This window comes from Mizuhopecten yessoensis, unplaced genomic scaffold (assembly GCF_002113885.1).
Source record: "Mizuhopecten yessoensis strain PY_sf001 unplaced genomic scaffold, ASM211388v2 scaffold8123, whole genome shotgun sequence".
NCBI lineage: Eukaryota > Metazoa > Mollusca > Bivalvia > Pectinida > Pectinidae > Mizuhopecten > Mizuhopecten yessoensis.
In genome coordinates, this window is record NW_018407390.1 from 500937 (window position 1) to 522789 (window position 21853).

Below are 21853 nucleotides of genomic sequence, written 5' to 3' on the forward strand. Positions count from 1 at the left end.
TGGAGAGACTGGGGAAGGGAATACTTTATTGAGTTGGCTTGAGAAGGAAAAGTCTTTGTTGGGTGGAGAGACTGGGGAAGTGAATACTTTATTGAATTGACTTGAGAAGGAAGAGTCTTTGTTGAGTGGAGAGACTGTGAAAGTGAATACTTTATTGAGTAGGCTTGAGAAGGGAGAGTCTTTATTGAGTGGAGAGAAGGAAGAGTCTTTGTTGAGTGGAGAGACTGTGAAAGTGAATACTTTATTGAGTAGGCTTGAGAATGAAGAGTCTTTGTTGAGTGGAGAGACTGGGAAAGTGAATAATTTATTGAGTAGGCTTGAGAATGAAGAGTCTTTGTTGAGTGGAGAGACTGGGAAAGTGAATAATTTATTGAGTAGGCTTGAGAATGAAGAGTCTTTGTTGAGTGGAGAGACTGGGAAAGTGAATACTTTATTGAGTTGGCTTGAAAAAGAAAAGTCTTTGTTGAGTGGAGAGACTGGGGAAGTGAATACTTTAATGAGTAGGCTTGAGAAGGAAGAGTCTTTGTTGAGGGGAGAGACTGGGGAAGTGAATACTTTATCGAGTAGGCTTGAGAAGGAAGAGGCTTTGTTGAGTGGAGATACTGGGAAAGAGAATACTTTATTGAGTATGCTTGAGAAGGAAGAGTCTTTGTTGAGTGGAGATACTGGGAAAGTGAATACTTTATTGAGTATGCTTGAGAAGGAAGATTCTTTGTTGAGTGGAGATACTGGGGAAGTGAATACTTTATTGAGTAGGCTTGAGAAGGTAGAGTCTTTATTGAGTGGAGAGACTGGGGAAGTGAATTCTTTATTGCGTTGGCTTGAGAAGGAAAAGTCTTTGTTGAGTGGAGAGACTGGGAAAGTGAATACTTTATTGTATTGGCTTGAGAAGGAAGAGTCTTTGTTGAGTGGAGAGCCTGGGAAAGTGAATACTTTATTGAGTTGGCTTGAGAAGGAAAGGTCTTTGTTGAGTGGAGAGACTGGGGAAGTGAATCCTTTATTGCGTTGGCTTGAGAAGGAAAAGTCTTTGTTGAGTGGAGAGACTGGGAAAGTGAATAATTTATTGAGTAGGCTTGAGAATGAAGAGTCTTTGTTGAGTGGAGAGACTGGGAAAGTGAATAATTTATTGAGTAGGCTTGAGAATGAAGAGTCTTTGTTGAGTGGAGAGACTGGGAAAGTGAATAATTTATTGAGTAGGCTTGAGAATGAAGAGTCTTTGTTGAGTGGAGAGACTGGGAAAGTGAATACTTTATTGTATTGGCTTGAGAAGGAAGAGTCTTTGTTGAGTGGAGATACTGGGAAAGTGAATACTTTATTGAGTATGCTTGAGAAGGAAGATTCTTTGTTGAGTGGAGAGACTGGGGAAGTGAATACTTTATTGAGTAGGCTTGAGAAGGGGGAGTCTTTGTTGAGTGGAGAGACTGGGGAAGGGAATACTTTATTGAGTAGGCTTGAGAAGGAAAAGTCTTTGTTGAGTGGAGAGACTGGGGAAGGGAATACTTTATTGAGTAGGCTTGAGAAGGGAGAGGCTTTGTTGAGTGGAGAGACTGGGGAAGGGAATACTTTATTGAGTAGGCTTGAGAAGGAAAAGTCTTTGTTGAGTGGAGAGACTGGGGAAGTGAATACTTTATGAGTAGGCTTGAGAAAGAAGAGTCTTTGTTGAGTGGAGAGACTGGGAAAGTGAATACTTTATTGAGTAGGCTTGAGAAGGGAGAGTCTTTATTGAGTGGAGAGACTGGGGAAGTGAATACTTTATTGAGTAGGCTTGAGAAGGGAGAGTCTTTATTGAGTGGAGAGACTGGGGAAGTGAATACTTTAACGAGTAGGCTTAAGAAGGAAGAGTCTTTGTTGAGTGGAGAGACTGGGGAAGTGAATACTTTATTGAGTTGGCTTGAGAAGGGAGAGTCTTTGTTGAGTGGAGAGACTGGGGAAGTGAATATTTTATTGAATTGACTTGAGAAGGAAGAGTCTTTGTTGAGTGGGGGGACTGGGGAAGTGAATACTTTATTGAGTAGGCTTGAGAAGGAAAAGTCTTTGTTGAGTGGAGAGACTGGGGAAGTGAATTCTTTATTGAGTTGGCTTGAGAAGGGAGAGTCTTTGTTGAGTCGAGAGACTGGGGAAGTGAATATTTTATTGAATTGACTTGAGAAGGAAGAGTCTTTGTTGAGTGGAGTGACTGGGAAAGTGAATACTTTATTGAGTTGGCTTGAGAAGGGAGAGTCTTTGTTGAGTGGAGAGACTGGGGAAGTGAATTCTTTATTGAGTTGGCTTGAGAAGGGAGAGGCTTTGTTGAGTGGAGAGACTGGGGAAGTGAATCTTTTATTGAATTGACTTGAGAAGGAAGAGTCTTTGTTGAGTGGGGGGACTGGGGAAGTGAATACTTTATTGAGTATGCTTGAGAAGGAAGAGTCTTTGTTGAGTGGGGGGACTGGGGAAGTGAATACTTTATTGAGTAGGCTTGAGAAGGAAGAGTCTTTGTTGATTGGAGAGACTAGAGAAGTGAATACTTTAATGAGTAGTCTTGAGAAGGAAGAGTCTTTGTTGAGTGGAGAGACTGGGAAAGTGAATACTTTATTGAGTTGGCTTGAGAAGGAAAAGTCTTTGTTGAGTGGAGAGACTGGGAAAGTGATACTTTATTGAATTGCCTTGAGAAGGAAGAGTCTTTGTTGAGTGGAAAGACTGGGGAAGTGAATACTTTATTGAATTGGCTTGAGAAGGAAAAGGCTTTGTTTAGAGGAGAGACTGGGGAAGTGAATACTTTATTGAGTAGCCTTGAGAAGGAAGAGTCTTTGCTGAGTGGAGAGACTGGGGAAGTGAATACTTTATCGAGTAGGCTTGAGAAGGAAGAGGCTTTGTTGAGTGGAGATACTTGGAAAGTGAATACTTTATTGAGTAGGCTTGGGAAGGAAGAGTCTTTGTTGAGTGGAGAGACTGGTGAAGTGAATACATTATTGAATTGGCTTGAGAAGGAAGAGTCTTTGCTGAGTGGAGAGACTGGGGAAGTGAATACTTTATTGAGTAGGCATGAGAAGGAAGCGTCTTTGTTGAGTGGGGAGACTGGGGAAGTGAACACTTTATTGAGTAGGCGTGAGAAGGAAGAGTCTATGTTGAGTGGAGAGACTGGGGAAGTGAATACTTTAATGAGTAGGCTTGAGAAGGAAGAGTCTTTGTTGATTGGAGAGGCTGGGGAAGTGAATACTTTATTGAGTTGGCTTGAGAAGGAAAAGTCTTTGTTGAGTGGAGAGACTGGGAAAGTGAATACTTTATTGAATTCGCTTGAGAAGGAAGAGTCTTTGTTGAGTGGAGATACTTGGAAAGTGAATACTTTATGGAGTATGCTTGAGAAGGAAGAGTCTTTGTTGAGTGGAGAGACTGGTGAAGTGAATACATTATTGAATTGGCTTGAGAAGGAATAGTCTTTGTTGAGTGGGGGGACTGGGGAAGTGAATACTTTATTGAGTAGGCGTGAGAAGGAAGAGTCTTTGTTGAGTGGAGAGACTGGGGAAATGAATACTTTATTGAGTAGGCTTGAGAAGGAAGCGTCTTTGTTGGGTGGGGAGACTGGGGAAGTGAATACTTTATTGAGTAGGCGTGAGAAGGAAGAGTCTTTGTTGAGTGGAGAGACTGGGGAAGTGAATACTTTAACGAGTAGGCTTAAGAAGGAAGATTCTTTGTTGAGTGGAGAGACTGGGGAAGTGAATGCTTTATTGAGTAGGCTTGAGAAGGAAGAGTCTTTATTGAGTGGAGAGACTGGGGAAGTGAATACTTTATTGAGTTGGCTTGAGAAGGAAGAGTCTTTGTTGAGTGGGGAGACTGGGGAAGTGAATACTTTATTGAGTAGGCTTGAGAAGGAAGCGTCTTTGTTGAGTGGGGAGACTGGGGAAGTGAATACTTTATTGAGTAGGCGTGAGAAGGAAGAGTCTTTGTTGAGTGGAGAGACTGGGGAAGTGAATACTTTATTGAGTAGGCTTGAGAAGGAAGAGTCTTTGTTGGGTAGACGAGACTACGGAGAAGAAGGATTACTTGTTTGAATAGACGAGACTGCGTATTGTTTCTTTGAGAATGTATGGGGAAAGATGACTCCATATCGTGATTGGCGAGACTGGGGACAGAGGGTTTTTGAGTGAGTGGAACTGGGTAGAAGTCCTCTATTTGGAGTGTGTGAGACTTTGTGTGGAAAGAGTCTCCTTGATTGAATTTGGACGACGACTTGGGAAGGGACATTGTTTGAGGAAGTTATCAATACTCTAAAACCAATAGGATCCCTAAGAGAGGTACAGCTACAGAGACATGCATGTTAGATGTGCATCGACCCTTTATCTTAATACATATGCCCCTGTATCCCGGAATGTAAATTTAATTAGTTTCCTCTATTTTTAACATTGCTTCATGTCGAGATGTGATATATCAATACTTCAAACATCTTTGCTTTTATGTTATATGTTTGAACATGTGGTTATAAAAAGTGTTACGTACCGGCATAACGCTGTCTGAAGTCTTTGCCTTTTTAATTAAAACTCCAAACATTGCTACATTTCGATGTATTTCATATCACTTTGAATTGATTTACAACTAAACAAGTGGGCACCGTATGCAGCATTTGCTGTTATTTATACGGTTTTCTGCGGAAGTCATGTGTATGGTAAATTGTTGGAATTAAAATGAAGTCACGTGACAATTTACAAACAAAACCCTTCCCGGGCTCGTGATAAGATGCGTCGCTCGAATCCGTGTCTCGTCTATACCTACATCGTTAGCCTTTACTGTATTGATTTTTCAGCGATAGTAGCCATGGTGACTCCATCTACAGTTGCAAATCTGTTCATTTGACAGTTAAAAAAAGTAGTTTCTGCAGAATTTTGTTAAAGAACTAAATACATAATAACTGATATTAATGCAGGGAAAATTAATCCTATGCAAGGGCATTCGTTTAAGCGGCCCTCCAGCCAGCCATCCTCAGTCCTATAGTTGTAGTATAGGATGAGGGGTACAGAATGGAGCTGGTAAGTCCGTGTTAGTGTCCTCGGAGGTTTTCTTGCTAACGCTGTACTTGCATATCTATACACAGAGAGATGTAGGTCGCGATAGGTAATCAATAACAGTCTGTCACACGGAGGGTAACTGTATTATCTGGTGCGCCATTAGATCTGCTATTGAGTGTGATTACGTCCGATTTGCTGTTATATTCCGTGTGCAGACGTAATGATAATGCTACGAAACCTATTTGTTCTTGGTTCCAAATGTTCATCCTTTATGCGCTGCTCTGCATCGTCTCTTATTGCATCAATTATAGTTTTAGATAAAAGAACTAAAATTGTTCTGTGACCTTCTACATACATCCAATTCTAATACAGACCCATGATGGTTTCTTCTTTGCGCTCGCCTCAGCTATTCTGTATTGCTCTCCGGAACACTAGGACTGTTTCCCTTATCCCGTCGCTAACGTTTGCCTATTTTTTATTATCGCAAATATATCCTTTGCTTCCATATCTTACATTCGTCCACATGTTTTCAGCACTAATCGCCGATTGATAACCACGAAACCCTAATTATACATGTATTCTCTATTTTTATTGAAAATCGATACACTAGCTTATCACGCTTGATAACTATAATCCCTCCGAATACCCATTCATGATAAGGAGTCAGTTTGGTTTTGGCCTACTTTGATGTTTTGGATTTGAAACTTTACTAGTATCCTAAAAACACCTTTTTATCGTTGGCTTTGCTAGTTACTTAACCAAACCATTATCTAAACTTCTTACTACTATCATCAGTACCGTTATATCAGGGTTTCTGTCGTCTTGTTGTACTATGCTCCAGAGGTGAGATAAATGGAATGTGGGTTTTAAAGAATTCAAAAAATCCGTGATCGATCTCGAGCATGCGCTCTCACAACATTTTACTTCTCCACTTTACCTTGGGGCAAACTGAACTTGTTCTCCTATTGTGAGAGGCGGACACTGATATAACTGTATCGATGTAAACCATATACTACTCACAGTTTGCTAAGGATCGCCTATATTTTGAAGAAGAAAAAAACAAAATCTTAGAAAGGACATTGTTTTCCTTCCATACTGTTTTGAGCCTTCCAAATCGTCCTGTGTGTGTGTGTTCAGTCAACCATAAAAGAGAGTGCACACCTTTCCACGTGTACACCCCTTTCAAAAGGTAAGCTAGGCTACGTAGGCCAGGGCGTTGTTCAAATTTTCAAGGAAATCAATTTGATGAATATTCTTTGCTTGTTTTTGTTTTAATATGGCACAAAGACGAACCAGACAACGGTGAAATGAATAGGGGCATCGGAATGCTGTAAGCTAATATGTCTCAACGTCAAGTTGCATCAGGCCTTGGGGTATCTCAAAGTGTGGTGGCAAGAATGTGGAATCGTTTCCAAACAAACGGAAACCCTTCAAGACGTCATGCTGGAGGTCGTTCTAGGGCTACAACGCAGCGCCAAGACCGATGTTTGCCGATACAGGCACGGCGTCACGGGTTCCAGACTGCCACAGCTTTACGAAATGACCTCCTTAATGCTTCTGATACCCGGGTAGCCACTCAGACAGTTAGGAACCGTCTTCATGATGTTAGTTTAAGGTTGCGTAGACCAGCGATACGAGTTCCCTTAACTGCCCGCCATGTTAGTGACCGATTAGATTGGGCCCAAGCTCACAGCACTTGGACTCTTCAGGAATGGGAACCTGTTTTTTCTACTGACGAGTCCAGATACTATCTCGACTTCACCGACAGGCGCGTTAGAGTATGGAGACAACCTGGGGAAAGGTTCAAGGCAGGTAACGTTGTGGAACATGGCCGACATAGCGGAGGTTCAGTGATGGTGTGGGAAGGCAAAAGCCTTCGTGGGAAAACTGACCTCCATTTCTTCCATAATGGTACCGTTACCGCCCGGATTTACTGCGGTGAAATCCTTGATGCCAATGTCAGACCCTACGCTGGCGCTATCGGTCCTGACTTCATCCTTATGGACGATAATAATAATAATAATATACAGCATTTATATAGCCTCATATATAATTTGTAAAATTACTCTAAGGCGCTTTACAACATATGGATAATAGTAATGGTCATAATTGTGAAAACAAACAACAAAGGCTTGCAATCACTTTCATACATTTAACAAGCAATGTGCACATAATTGAACAAATAAAAGGTTGGTATTTACATGACGTCTTTGCAAAGATTCTAAAATGCAGACGTGAAGAGGTGAGTTTTTATGTCCCTCTTGAACTTGGCCAGGGTATTCGACTTCCTAATAGCAGATGGTAAGCTATTCCACAACGTAGCCGAAACCCTCCCAAAGCATCTGTTTCCGTAATGCTAGTCCACATATAGCAAGGGTGACTGAGCAGTATCTACAGCAAGAGACTATTCATCGAATGGAATGGCCAGCCCGCTCGCCGGATCTAAATCCCATCGAGCATGTGCAGACAGCTCTTTCGGCCAGAAACGGTCAGTCAAGAACGCTCCAGGAGCTGGTAACAGCTTTGGTAGCTGAGTGGAACGCTATCCCACAAAACCGGATACGCGATCTCATTCGGGACATGTACAGACGTTGTGAAGCTGTAATTGATGCTCATGGGCATCACACTCGATACCAAAACAGTTTCTGTTTATTTAGGATTAGTTTTGTTCAATTTAAGTTTTTTAGTGAATACCTCGTTGTAACCAATTTTAAGGGTAACCCTTTTCCCGTGGCTCATTTTCCGACTGTAATTACGATTTTTGGAATTTTGCATGCTGATGAATGAAATGAACAATCAATAGTCTCAGTATAAACCAAATAAAATATTTATTTTCACATATGCCCAAAAATAAAAGTGACCCTTAGCAGAATGTAAGTAGTATATATGTTAGAGCATATCTTGTAAAAGGTACGGTAAAGGCTAAAACGAACTATACTGCTAATGAAATCCTGAGAATGATTGAGCTCCTGGTTGACACGATTTGGTGAATTCGTTGGTAAGTCAGTATACAGGGCATTCCAAGGGTAACAAACTGTGCCCCTGTTCTGGCCAAATGGGGTTTTTTCTTCTCCATATGAGGTTGAAATAAGAGCGTAACAGGTCTGGTGACAAAAACTTTGTCATGTCCTTCACTTTCAGACATATCGACAATATGGTTTCTGTGGTAACTACGTCGATCGTATGAACCCATTTTCCCCCATCTTTATTCACGACACGACAAAGGGACGGCTTATTTCTAAGTTGTACAATAGGTGTGACTATTTCGGATTTTATATAAAAAAAGTCGTCCCCTTTCTTAAAAGTAACATTCATGCTTACCTAACTTACAATGTTTGCATGTCGCACTGTATCGGGTATTCAGGGGCTTGCTTCGAATATCATGATATCTGTGATTGACGTCCACTGCTGACGGACACACTGACAATGCAGTGCTTTTCAAGAGGCTATGGGCACAATCATGAGATAATTGGGAAATATGTAGGAATTTGATGATAAGTGTGCCATGTTCTGTTGTCTCAATCTCGGTGTTCTTTGTTCGGTCCAGTAGCACAGTACTGTCCTCGGACAAGCTGTGTATATGTTACGTCAATTTACTTACCTGGCAAAAGTTCACACCTTATTTAGCGGAAGTACTAATGGAATGGTAATAATCGACGTTTTTGGTGTTTTCATTAAACAATCTTCTCCCATTGATGGCCCGTGTTTCTGTGGTGTCTTCCGTGGCACCTGTCGTCACATGACTTAAACTGTTGCGTAGACGTCTAGCCAAACCGATATAGAACACGACATATGAAGGTCGATACGTTTTTGCTAAGAAGTGAGCCTTGGCGTTTTGTTGTCATTTAACCAGTTTTCGGTGAAGGACATATGGAATTACTTATATTTTACCTTGATTTACATGGTGGGTGTCATCGATGAAACAGAAGACGCTTACCCTTCCAGAACACCTGGTCTTATTTTCATTCTTCGCTTCCAATGGTCTCCGAGTAAATATCTCTTATGAGTTCAAATTACAGTTTTGTTAACATTACGATATTTTCTTGATTGTTTTGATTTACCACCACTCGGAACTCATTGGCCAATTTGGTCTTCGATGGAAGGAACTGTAATCGGGGCGAGGTGTTCCGAATGGATTTACTACCGTCATTCAAGAGGAGCCCGGAACTGTCTTATACATTTGAATACGTCTATTCTATTTTGGACTTTGAATAGGTGTAAATTATGACAAAAACAACACCATGGCCTGACTTGATTTTAACCATACGACAAAATGAATCACTTTCATTCTAAACCACTTTTGACGTTTACCATTTTGTTAAATTATGCATTTAAAATCTCTGTATGACGATGATTTTGAGGCTACTATCGGTTTCTTTTTGGAGAGTTAGATTAGAATGGTGTTGAATGGTGTTGTATTATACAGCAAATGAGTGTACATTGTATGCCATGTTAGTGGTGATGTCAGCCCCTTTGGTGTCACTTACCGTAGCCTCTACATGTTATCCTCCTTAGTTCCATGCTGTGCACGGGGATCGATAATGGAGGTTAGGTATGTGGGCTTAAGCAATTGAACTCGTGTTTTTCCTATAGACATGTCATTTCTCGTGATCTGTAATTGTTTTGTAAAGTTATATGGCGCTAATCAAAGATACCACACAGACCTGCGCAATCTGTCCAGTATCCTGTCATTGGCAAAGACATTTAAACATAGATATGGTGTGTTTCGGGACCATTTTAAAAGTGTTTACCAATGTCTAGTTTTCCTATCGTTAGACACAAATGGTATCGATTAACAAAAACCTGTTACAAAAAAAGCATCGTTTTCATGGTAATTGTGTTTCAAGTCCATTTGAGAAGAGTTTAAGTCGTGTAGTTTTTAAGCACAATTGGTATCGATCGTAGCAGAACCACAGCAGAAATTAGACATCACTTTGAACTGCTGTGTGGTGTGAAGAAACAACCGACTATATGTATAGACACCATACCTTTACATGTCGACTTGTTTTATAAAGAGCTTCCAAAATCCCGATGCGTTCATAAGACGGCTTTAATGCATTCACAGCAATATAAATGCACTGTGATTCAGTTCCGGGAGCATGTGGCATCATTTCACATTACCATGTGTTATGCATAGGTGGGAATGAATCACTGGGCATTTTCGTTTTAGCTCTGACACGAAGTATCTGTGAGTTTTGATACAAAAAGAAGCGTTTTAGCTCACTATACAAAAGTGCAGCGTTAAAGCTCACTAAACCCGAGGTACCAAGTGAGCTTATACAATAGTGCAGCGTTAAAGCTCACTTAACCCGAGGTACCAAGTGAGCTTATACAAAAGTGCAGCGTTAAAGCTCACTTAACCCGAGGTACCAAGTGAGCTTATACAATAGTGCAGCGTTAAAGCTCACTTAATCCGAGGTACCAAGTGAGTTTATGTACAATGGGACAGCGTCCGCCGTCCTTTAAAAGACTAACCATGGGACATTTTAAGATAAAATGAAAAGTATCGATAATTAATAGGCCAAGGGAATTGAATTTTATGGGGAAGAGGGGTTGGGAAATTACATTAATCTTATAAGACTTCTTCAGTGCGGATGCCGGGAATTTTGTGTGAATCATTCCTTGGTTTATAGTTGGTTATTGGTATTAAAGTGTTTTGTATCCTGTTTACAGCTAAGGTAATTTAAGGACGTGCCTCCATGTATGTATGTATGCATGTATGTGTGTATGTGTGCTGGGGGTGGTATGGTAGTTTATTTGACTTCTTGCGATAGCGCGGGCCTGATACCGAGGCACCCAGCACAGTTTTATACCCAGTAACATTGGGGACAGAACCCATTGTCTTCGGCACATTGTAAAATTTAACATTGTACTGACAACAGATGAACCAGTTATTGCCAGTTATTGCCATTACCCAAAATGCTGAACGTTTGGCAGGGAATAACAACTGTAACATTTTTAATTAATTGACATTCCCCTGGGGACAGAACCCATTGTCTTCGGCACTCGGGCGAACGCGCACACCAAGGTCAACATTGACTCATTGCCATGGAAAGCGCCAGGAAAGAGTGGTCATCAGGGAACAGGAGGGCGAGATTCAAGTGAAAGAAATAAGGATTAAACTTTAAAGACTATCCTTTTAGAATAAGTAAACGGATTCCGATTAAATTTGAGAAGGAGCCTACGTGAAAATGACTCGATGGCTCATTATCATGACATCTAATACACACTAGAAGTACATGTATGTATTGCACAGAAAAAATGCAAGTCAAAGATCCACGGATCGAACATTATTTCAGAGTAAATCGTCGTTTTAGCATTAATCAAACCATTTCTTTTTAATCTTGATGCTAGTGTTTCGTTTCGCCATGATCAAGAACGATACCCCTTCATTTTTAACCGATATCAAGTTTCTAATGACAGATTTGAAAATATTCACAAATGGTGTGATTTCCAGAAAATTAAATGGGAAAAGTGACAGGATATATAATTTCGCCAATGCTTTTCATCATAAAATGAAAATCATCATCAGGGCAGAAGAGAGAGAGAGAAAGTCGAAGACCTTAATGGAGGCAGGCGTATTCTATTCTCGTTCAACCATACTCTTGTTGCCTGCGCAAGCTACGCCGAATAGAGAGTCTCTTGAATTACAAGTGATCAAGCGTCTGGTTGAACGAGACTAGGCGTATTCCAGCAAAACCGATTCCATAGGAGGCACGGTAGTTTAGTGGTAGGACGCAGGGCTCGTGACCGAAGGGTTTCGGGTTCGCGTCACGACACGGCACTGTGTTGAATCTTTGAGCAAGATACTTTACTCTGCTTGTTCTAGTCTACTCAGCCGTAAATGAGTACGTGGTTGGGCAGTGCTAGAATCGTTGAATGCTAGCGCCGAAATGGCAGCACCTTTTGTATGCTCCCAAGGAAGTTGAGAAAGATATTGGCTGATTGCAAAGGCCCTATAACCACGGATAATAATTTGTGAACCGCTTTGAGACGACCTACGAACTAGGTTGTCATAAAGTAGTATATAAGAACCTCGATAATTATTATTAGCTTCCATAACAATTACCACAACCAAGCATATATAATGTATATATCAGCCAGATATGTCTTACCGCGTTGGTCTTGTTCAAATCCTTCAATTCATGATAAATGACTACTGGTATGAACAATGGTAGTTTGTACTGAATCATCACATTTTATTGAGTAAACAACAGGATTGAACAGCAGGCTAGGCCTATATAAGTTATCTCCTTAAGTTGGCACGACAAAGACAAAGAATGAAACGGTTAGTAAGAAAATATTGATGCAAATTATATATAATAAGTAGCATAGATCCCCAGTCTATATATAGCAGATAGTATAGGGGAGATAATTCCATTTATGTTTCAATTACATATAAATATTCAATTGATATTTTTAGCTATACAATGCTCTTATTAAAAAGTCAATCATAATTAATTAGTAATAGGAAAGCAATGCCCTAATGATATATTAAACAGAGAAATTGCTACAATTGTATTTTTAAGAGAAGAGATGCCCCGAATCCCCGACTGCCTCGTCAAGTGTTCAGGGAAATGGTTTGGTGACACACAAAATGACACGCTACCAATGCTAACATTAACATCCATAGTTGAGGAGTCAAAACTCACACAATGCTGTTGCGTGTCTTCAAAGACAAATTACGATAACAATGATAATAATAAATGAAGAAGCCTTGCGTGGATACAAGCCAGAACAGTGAGTTCGTGTTCAATGAGTAAAAGAGGAAGCAGGGGAAATTATAGAGTCGATTTCATCATCAGAAATACGTGCTTCGGAAGACAATGGATTGGCTTTTTCTATTTGCAGTAATGGACGAAGGTAAACAGACAAGAGACAAGACAAATGGCACTGAAAGAAAATAAATGTTAAATGTGGTAGGTGGAACCTTCCGGATATAGTTTCAGCTATCCTCCTTATATGACACGCTGCCATCGATTGTTAACCGGCATCGGTAGGATGGGGACCGACTGAAAAGCATAGCTGAAAGCTGTGGGAAACAATATCTAACAAGATGTAAAGAAGCATTTTTGCATGGAAGCCACAGATGTTAGCACAACAACGTCTTGTTGATTTCTCGAGAAAGGGAAAGGCAAACTTGGTGTAAATAGGCACCGTCCGGGATTAAGGAAAGAAAGTCAAAGGAAGTCTCACCATTTTGAATCGGTCAAAAAGTAAGACTTTGACGGGATTCTTATGTTCCCAGTCATTGTGGAAACAACATTGAGGCCTGACGCAGCGTATCGCCAGAGAAACTCAGACACATCACCGCCATTTACCTCGCCGTACCATGGAAGGAAGACTGGAAGGAGGCCTACCAAAGGAAGAACACCAAATTTGATGATTAATTGATGGAAAGTTGCAGGAGCAGAGGATGGTCAATAGGACTCTTTCGAGTGGAGGTTGTATGTAGAGATTTCCCCTGTCCAGTCGGTGTGAAAGACACTGACATCAACCGACTCACTGGGATGCCAAAGCCATGAGATGACTGGGAGAAGCGGTAGAGAGGGAGCAGCAGAAAGAACGCCATGCTGGCTCTGACACAGACGAGAAAAACCATCGTGGAAGCCGACATAAGTTTGGTAACCACCTTCTCCCACTGAGCTTTGGTCATCGTCCGATGAGCTTCTTTCACTTAATTGTAGACACCCATCACGTAAATTTAAGGTTAAAACCTATAGCAATTTCTTGTTCAAAGCGAAAACCTTGACAGTGAAAGTAAAAAACGCTAGACACACTAATGAGTATAGTAGAAAACGTCTTAGTCCATGTCACACAGGGAAAATACATCTTCGATATCCAAGGTTTATGCTCTCGATACCAGATTTTCTCAATTACAAAACTGATTTTTTTCCAAAAGGATTTCGATCAAACTTCATACAATGATCAAATATAACAATACCTTGACTGACTGTTCACGTTTCATGGTTATACGGCTAAGGTCAAGGTCACCATCTCCGATTTATAACAAAAATGTCATTCTAGCGACTTTCTAAGTTCTCCTGAAGATTTTAATGCTAAAATTATACAACAAATAAATGAATTTTAGCACGCGGGCAAATTTAAATGATTAGATTTAAAATACAGTGAAGAGAGGTAACACTGACACGACTCAAGCATAAGGTAGCATATATCTTTACGTGAAGCGACCACCAACATAACACTTGGGTTCAATAGGCTCCTGACCCGTTAACTACCGTATATATCCTTATTTTTTGTTAATACTGAGACAGTGTTTAGTGAGCTAGTAAACCCGTACGTAACTGACCTACCGCATCGGCTTGCTGTCAATATTTAATCGATTTATGTAAACTAGTGCAGGGATGTGTAGTGCACTACACAGAGATGTGCACTACACATCCCTGACTAGTGTGAAACCATTTTGATGGGAAATTCAACCACATGTTTAGTATATTTTCCCCAAAATACCTATTAAACAGCAGAAAAGTTGTCATTTCTTTAAAAAAAAAACTGCTTGCCACAGAAATATATATGCAGGAAGCCATTTTTGTAGAAAAGAAATAAAAAGTGGTATCAGAAATAAATCTGCAGAGATTGCATATGTTGCTTGCCCTTATATGGTCTGGTTTGACGTAGGCGGCTGCTCCTGGTAGGGGGCCTCGGGGGGACTCTCCAGCCAATATTAACACCGGCATGCATTGGATTTTAGAACGAGGAATGGGTTGTATTAACACTATAGGTACAGGGTTTGGGGGACCGAGGAGAAAGTGCCGCAGTATAAGATATCTAAAGTGAATACCTCCTACCATCTAAATTTTTGAGAGGGACGATTTCGGATGTAAGATACCTTCACAATGCTAAAACAGGTAGTTTGAAGTAAATTAAGGCTAACTTCAAGAACTGTGTGATGCGTGCGCCTAGTATCATAACATAATCAGCAGTATTTAGAGTCTAGACGTTCCCTGGCTGGCAAGGACATTCATAGTAAATACGCTATTTTCTTTCATCAATAACAGAACATAAGGACAAGCATGGTGAAATTAGGAATTATTAGAATGGTGTTCTTAAAGAAATAATCGATAACAATCAATTAAAACGTCGTTTAATTGTAAATCAATCAGCAAAATCTTTGAAAAATGAGAGAAACAGCATTTGTTGTTTAATTCTTTATCATCAATTTGTCAGCTCGGAACCCGACAATCTCCCCCTCCCCTGCCTCTTATAATACCGACACACCAATCTATATACGTATGGAAATGTGTGGTCTCATTTTCTTGCTTCCCATTTAAATATCGATTTCTGCACTGTGTCTAGCACATCACACTGGGGACATGCCGCATAGTATATAGGAAGTAAGAAGTGGTCTGCCTAATTATATGCATTGTGTTATGTAGGATTAGGGCTGATTTAAGGATGATTGGACTATATCCTCCACGTAAAAAAGAGTTCCATCGTGGTTTTATGTTAAATGGTATCGATATTTACACGAACTGGGTTTTAATTGCTTCTGGTTTTGGTTTAGCTTTATTATTTTTTCTGATTTAAGGATGATTTCGCCATCGCATCTGGCGTAATTTAATCCTTTTTCCATTAAAAAAGATTTATCTCTGTGTAAAGCTGAAGAGTGCCTTCTGCTTGGTAACCTTGATTATATCATAATTCGTGTTTTGGGCATCATAGCGTTTTATGACATATTTAATATGAATGTTGGCATTAAATGGTTATTTATCTCATTTTGCTGGAAAATTACAACGGTACTTTCATTGATTTATTTAAGTTAAAGCAAAAAATGCATTCAGTACACGGGATTTCACTTGTATCCGACAAAGATAACATTCCGGGATTGTTTTACTCATTCTGATATGCAGGTTGGTGCAGACTTAGGGAAATTTTATGGTCGCCATCATGATTTAATTGGGAACAAATCTATTTCCTTGTGTGATATAGAAATCAATGCGTTTTATTTTGCTCATACGGTTGCTTTGTTATTTCCTGGTCACTACCCCGGTTCTAGCTTTGATGATATTACTGGGATCAGGACCTAGATTTACAATGTTTCGTTGTTGAAGCTAAAGTAGCTCATCCTTCCGGAACCCCTGGTCTTATATTTTTTGGTACCTTCTCACAGGTATATAAATCTTTCCTTCGAACAGACTTTTGTCCTAGATTTATCGATTTTGTGTTCGATTTATGGTTTTGTTGACATTTCGGCATCCTCTTGCTGCTTTTCAGTCGTATTATAAGAATGCTGACTGTTCGGTACCCAGCTGGATGATAGTATACAACGCTGCTAATGTAACGTAACATATCAGTTGAAATTGAAATGTCAGAAATGGATTCATTGGTGTATTGATGAACACCATTGAACTAGCCTCATCTGAACTTAATAGACCATTTATGTTTTAAACCATGAATATTGTGGTTCAAACTTTGTTGGTATAGTTTGCCCGGCGGAATGCTTCGGCATGGTTTTTCAGTGAGACAGCATTCTAAAGTCGGCGTAATACACCAAAATGCCCTGCCTCCATCACACATACTCACATGCACGCATGCACAACACGCATGGAGGCGCATGTGACCTAAGCTAGTACGTTAAACTCTATACAACCAACCAACTACATGTATGTGGCATTAAGTCTATGCTAATGGAAAAAAATGAAGGAAAATCATCCATTCCATTAACGTGTTATGATGTTTCTCATAAAAATTCAAAGATAAACAAATAAAAAATAAGACCATATTTTGACTGAAATAAGAGATTAAAAACAGTCATTCACTCCTTTTAAGACGCTGACATAAAATTTCCTAGACTAAAAAAGCCATGATGTAAGCAAAGAACTAGATATCTACCCCTGCATGTCTTGTGTGAAGTGCTTTTCTACACGGAATGTTTTCATATTCAGAAACAATCACAAAGATATTCCCTTGGTACCTTCATGAAAAATATACTTTGGGTTAGTGACATTCTAGTCCATGTCCTCGATTCTCAGTAGCCATCGATCAAGACAGTATTCCCCTGAAACCTCCATCCCTACCCTTACTCCCGTGTAATCTCAACCCCTACCCTTATTCCCCTGTAACCTCCATCCCTACTCTTACTCCCCTGTAACCTCCACACTACTCTTACTCCCCTGTAACCTCCACCCCTACTCTTACCCCCCTGTAACCTCCACCCTACTCTTACTCCCCTGTCACCTCCACCCCTGATCTTACTCCCATGTAACCTCCACCCCTCTTTTACCTCCCCTGTAACCTCCACCCTACTCTTACTCCCCTGTCACCTCCACCCCTGATCTTACTCCCATGTAACCTACACCCCTATTTTAACTCCCCTGTAACCTCCACCCTACTCTTACTCCCCTGTAACCCCCACCCTACTCTTACTCCCCTGTAACCTCCATCCCTACTCTTACTCCCCTGTAACCTCCATCCCTACTATAACTCCCATGTAACCTCCATCACTACTCTTACTCCCCTGTAACCTCCACCCTACTCTTACTCCCCTGTAACCTCCACCCCTGATCTTACTCCCATGTAACCTCCACCCCTATTTTAACTCCCCTGTAACCTCCACCCTACTCTTACTCCCCTGTAACCTCCACCCCTATTCTTACTCCCATGTAATCTCAAACCTACTCTTACTCCCCTGTAACCTCCATCCCTACTCTTACTCCCCTGTAACCTCCACCCCTATTTTAACTCCCCTGTAACCTCCATCCCTACTCTTACTCCCCTGTAACCTCCATCCCTACTCTTACTCCCCTGTAACCTCCATCCCTACTCTTACTCTCCTGTAACCTCCACCCCTATTCTTACTCCCCTGTAACCTCCACCCCTATTCTTACTCCCCTGTAACCTCCATCCCTACTCTAACTCCCCTGTAACCTAATCTTACTCCCATGTAATCTCAACCCCTACCCGTACTCCCTGTGACCGCCACCCCTACCCTTATTCCCTGTGACCTCCACCCCTACCCTTACTCCCATGTAACCTCCACCCCTACCCTTACTCACATGTAACCTCCACCCTACTCTTAGTAACCTCTACCCCTCCCCTTACTCACATGTAACCTCCTCCCTACTCTTAGTTACCTCTACCCCTACCCTTACTCACATGTAACCTCCTCCCTACTCTTACTCACATGTAACCTCCTCCCTACTCTTACTCTCCAGTAACCTCTACCCCTACCCTTATTCTCTGTAGCCTCTACCACTACCCTTACTCCCTGTGACCTCCACCCCTACCCTTACTCCCATGTAACCTCCACCCTACTCTTAGTAACCTCTACCCCAACCCTTACTCACATGTAACCTCCTCCCTACTCTTACTCTCCAGTAACCTCTACCCCTACCTTATTCCCTGTATCCTCTACCACTACCATTACTCAATGTGACCTCCACCCCTACCCTTACTCCCATGTAACCTCCACCCTACGCTTAGTAACCTCTACCCCTACCCTTACTCCCTGGGACCTCCACCACTACCCTTAATCCCATGTAACCTCCACCCCTACCCTTACCCACATGTAACCTCCTCCCTACTCTTACTCACATGTAACCTCCACCCTACTCTTAGTAACCTCTACCCCTACACTTACTCCCTGTGACCTCCCCCCTACCCTTACTCCACCCTACTCTTAGTAACCTCCTTACTCACATGTAACTTCCTCCCTACTATTACTCTCTAGTAACCTCTACCCCTACCCTTACTCCCATGTTATCTCAACCCCTATCCTTATTCCCCTGTGACCTCATTCCCTACCCTTACTCCCTTGTAACCTCCACCCTACTCTTAGTAACCTCTACCCCTACACTTACTCCCTGTGACCTCCACCCTACCCTTACTCACATGTAACCTCCACCCTACTATTACTCTCCAGTAACCTCTACCCCTACCCTATTCCCTTTAGCTTCAACCCCTACCCTTACTCCCTGTGACCTCCACCCTACCCTTACTCACATGTAACCTCCACCCTACTCTTAGTAACCTCTACCCCTACCCTTACTCCCTGTGACCTCCACCCCAACCCTTATTCCCTGGAACCTCCACCCCTACCCTTATTCCCTGTGACCTCCATCCCTACCCTTACTCCCATGTAACATCCACCCCTACCCTTACTCCCATGTAACCTACACCCTACTCTTAGTAACCTCTACCCCTACCCTTACTCCCTGTGACCTCCACCACTACCATTACTCCCTGTGACCTCAACCCCTACCCTTACTCACATGTAACCTCCACCCTACTCTTACCCTCCAGTAACCTCTACTCCTACTCTTATTCCCTGCAGCCTCTACCACTACCCGTACTCCCTTAACCTCCACCCCTACCCTTAGACCCCTGTAACCTCCACCCCTACCCTTACTCCCATGTTATCTCAACCCCTACCCTTATTCCCCTGTGGCCTCCACCACTACCCTTGCTCCCCTGTAACCTCAACCCTACCTTTACACTCCTGTAACCTTTACCCCTACCCTTACTCACATGTAACCTCCACCCCTACCCTTACCCCCTGGAACCTCCACCCCTACCCTTATTCCCTGTGACCTCCATCCCTACCCTTACTCCCATGTAACCTCCACCCCTACCCTTACTCCCATGTAACCTCCACCCTACTCTTAGTAACCTCTACCCCTACCCTTACTCCCTTTGACCTCCACCACTACCATTACTCCCTGTGACCTCAACCGCTACCCTTACTCACATGTAACCTCCACCCTACTCTTACCCTCCAGTAACCTCTACTCCTACTCTTATTCCCTGTAGCCTCTACCACTACCCGTACTCCCTTAACCTCCACCCCTACCCTTACACCCCTGTAACCTCCACCCCTACCCTTACTCCCATGTTATCTCAACCCCTACCCTTATTCCCCTGTGGCCTCCACCACTACCCTTGCTCCCCTGTAACCTCAACCCTACCTTTACACTCCTGTAACCTTTACCCCTTCCCTTACTCCCCTGTAACCTCCATCAATATCCTTGCTCCCCTGTAGCCTCCATCCATATCCTTACTCCCCTGTAACCTCCATCCATATCCTTACTCCCCTGAAACCTCCATCCATATCCTTACTCCCCTGTAACCTCCATCCATATCTTTATTACCCTGTAAACTCCATCCGTATCCTTACTACCCTGTAACCTCCATCCATTTGCTTACTTTTCTGTAATCTCCACCCCTACCCATACTCCCCTGTAACCTCCACCCTACTCTTACTCCCCTGTAGCCTACACCACTACCCTTATTCCCTTGTAATCTCCACCCATACCCTTATTCCCCTGCAATCTCCACCACTACTCTTACTCCCCTGGAACCTCCACCCCTACCCTTACTTCGCTGGAACCTCCACCCCTACCCTTACTTCCCTGGAACCTCCACCCCTACCCTTACTTTACTGGAACCTGCACCCCTACCCTTACTCCCCTGTAATCTCCACCCTACTCTTACTCCCCTGTAATCTCAACCCCTACCCTTACTCCCCTGTAGCCCCAACCACTACATTTATCCCCTGTAATCTCCACCCTACTATTACTCCCCTGTAATCTCCACCCCTACCCTTACTCCCCTGTAACCTCCACCCCTACCCTTACTTCCCTGGAACCTCCACCCCTACCCTTACTCCCCTGTAGCCTTCACCCCTACACTCACTCCCCTGTGATCTCCACCCCTAATCTTACTCCCCTGTGATCTCCACCCCTACCCTTTCTCCCCTGTTACCACCACCCTTTCCCTGTAACCTCCATGCATACTTACCTTAACTCCCCTGTAATCTCCACCCCTACCCTTACGTCCATGTAACATTCCCCTCTACCCTTACTCCCCTTTAACCTTCCTCTTCTTTCCTTACTCCCCTGTTTTCACCACCCTTACCCTGTAACCTCCATGCATACTTACCTAAACTCCCCTGTAACCCCCACCACTACCCTTACTCCCCTGTAGCTTCCACTACTCTGTAACATGGATTATCTTCCCTTACCTTCTTGTTACCTCTAAACTTGCTAAATGCTCATTTTCGTTCCTGATTGTAGCCTATTTGGTGTACACTGTTGAAATGTTTAATTAGGGTATGTTAAAGAAAGATAACAATATAAAGTTTGAATGGCAGGTGATCGGATTTCTTTTTATGTAAACTGTGACATCTCCTTGAATTTACAGTGAAGACTGACGTATACTGTTTGTAGTACGGTGTGTTGTATTTCTTACTGTAATACCCAGTGATTTTTTTTTCATTTAGACTTATTATTAAACTTAAAATTTATGTCATGGAGCGAGATAACTATTACCACTTCATTCCTACCCCGAACCCTACCCCTTACTTCAGAACTTTTTTGACTTATCATGTCATTGCGCTACATGTGTTTTCTAAAAGAAATCTAGCAAGGAATTGAAATTCGTTGCAGTCATAAGCTTAATTTTAACCAACATCTGAGCTAATAGTTATTAATTTTTCAGTCTAGTTTAAACGATCAATTTTGTCATATTCGGTCTATCCTTTACAAAATCGAAATTATGTTTTGAACGCCAAAGGTTCAGTCGCAACTCGGGTGATTAAGCAAAGAATACGGGAAATAGAAAAATCTGTTTTCGCTTGGTTCGCTTAACAGGAGGTGCATTTTACATAAATTAAATAAACTGTTACGTTTAATCTAAAGACAAAAATAAGAACAGTTCTTAGACTGTACGTGTGTGGAGAAAAACCCAACAACAAAACCCACCAAACAGAGCCTATGGCAAGCCAAGTTGTCATTTATTCAACCAAATTATATAAGATATCTCATATATTATATAAGATATCTTATATATTATATAAGATATCTTATAAAAGATATGATATCTCATTTAATTTTCTTTATAAGATATCTTATATC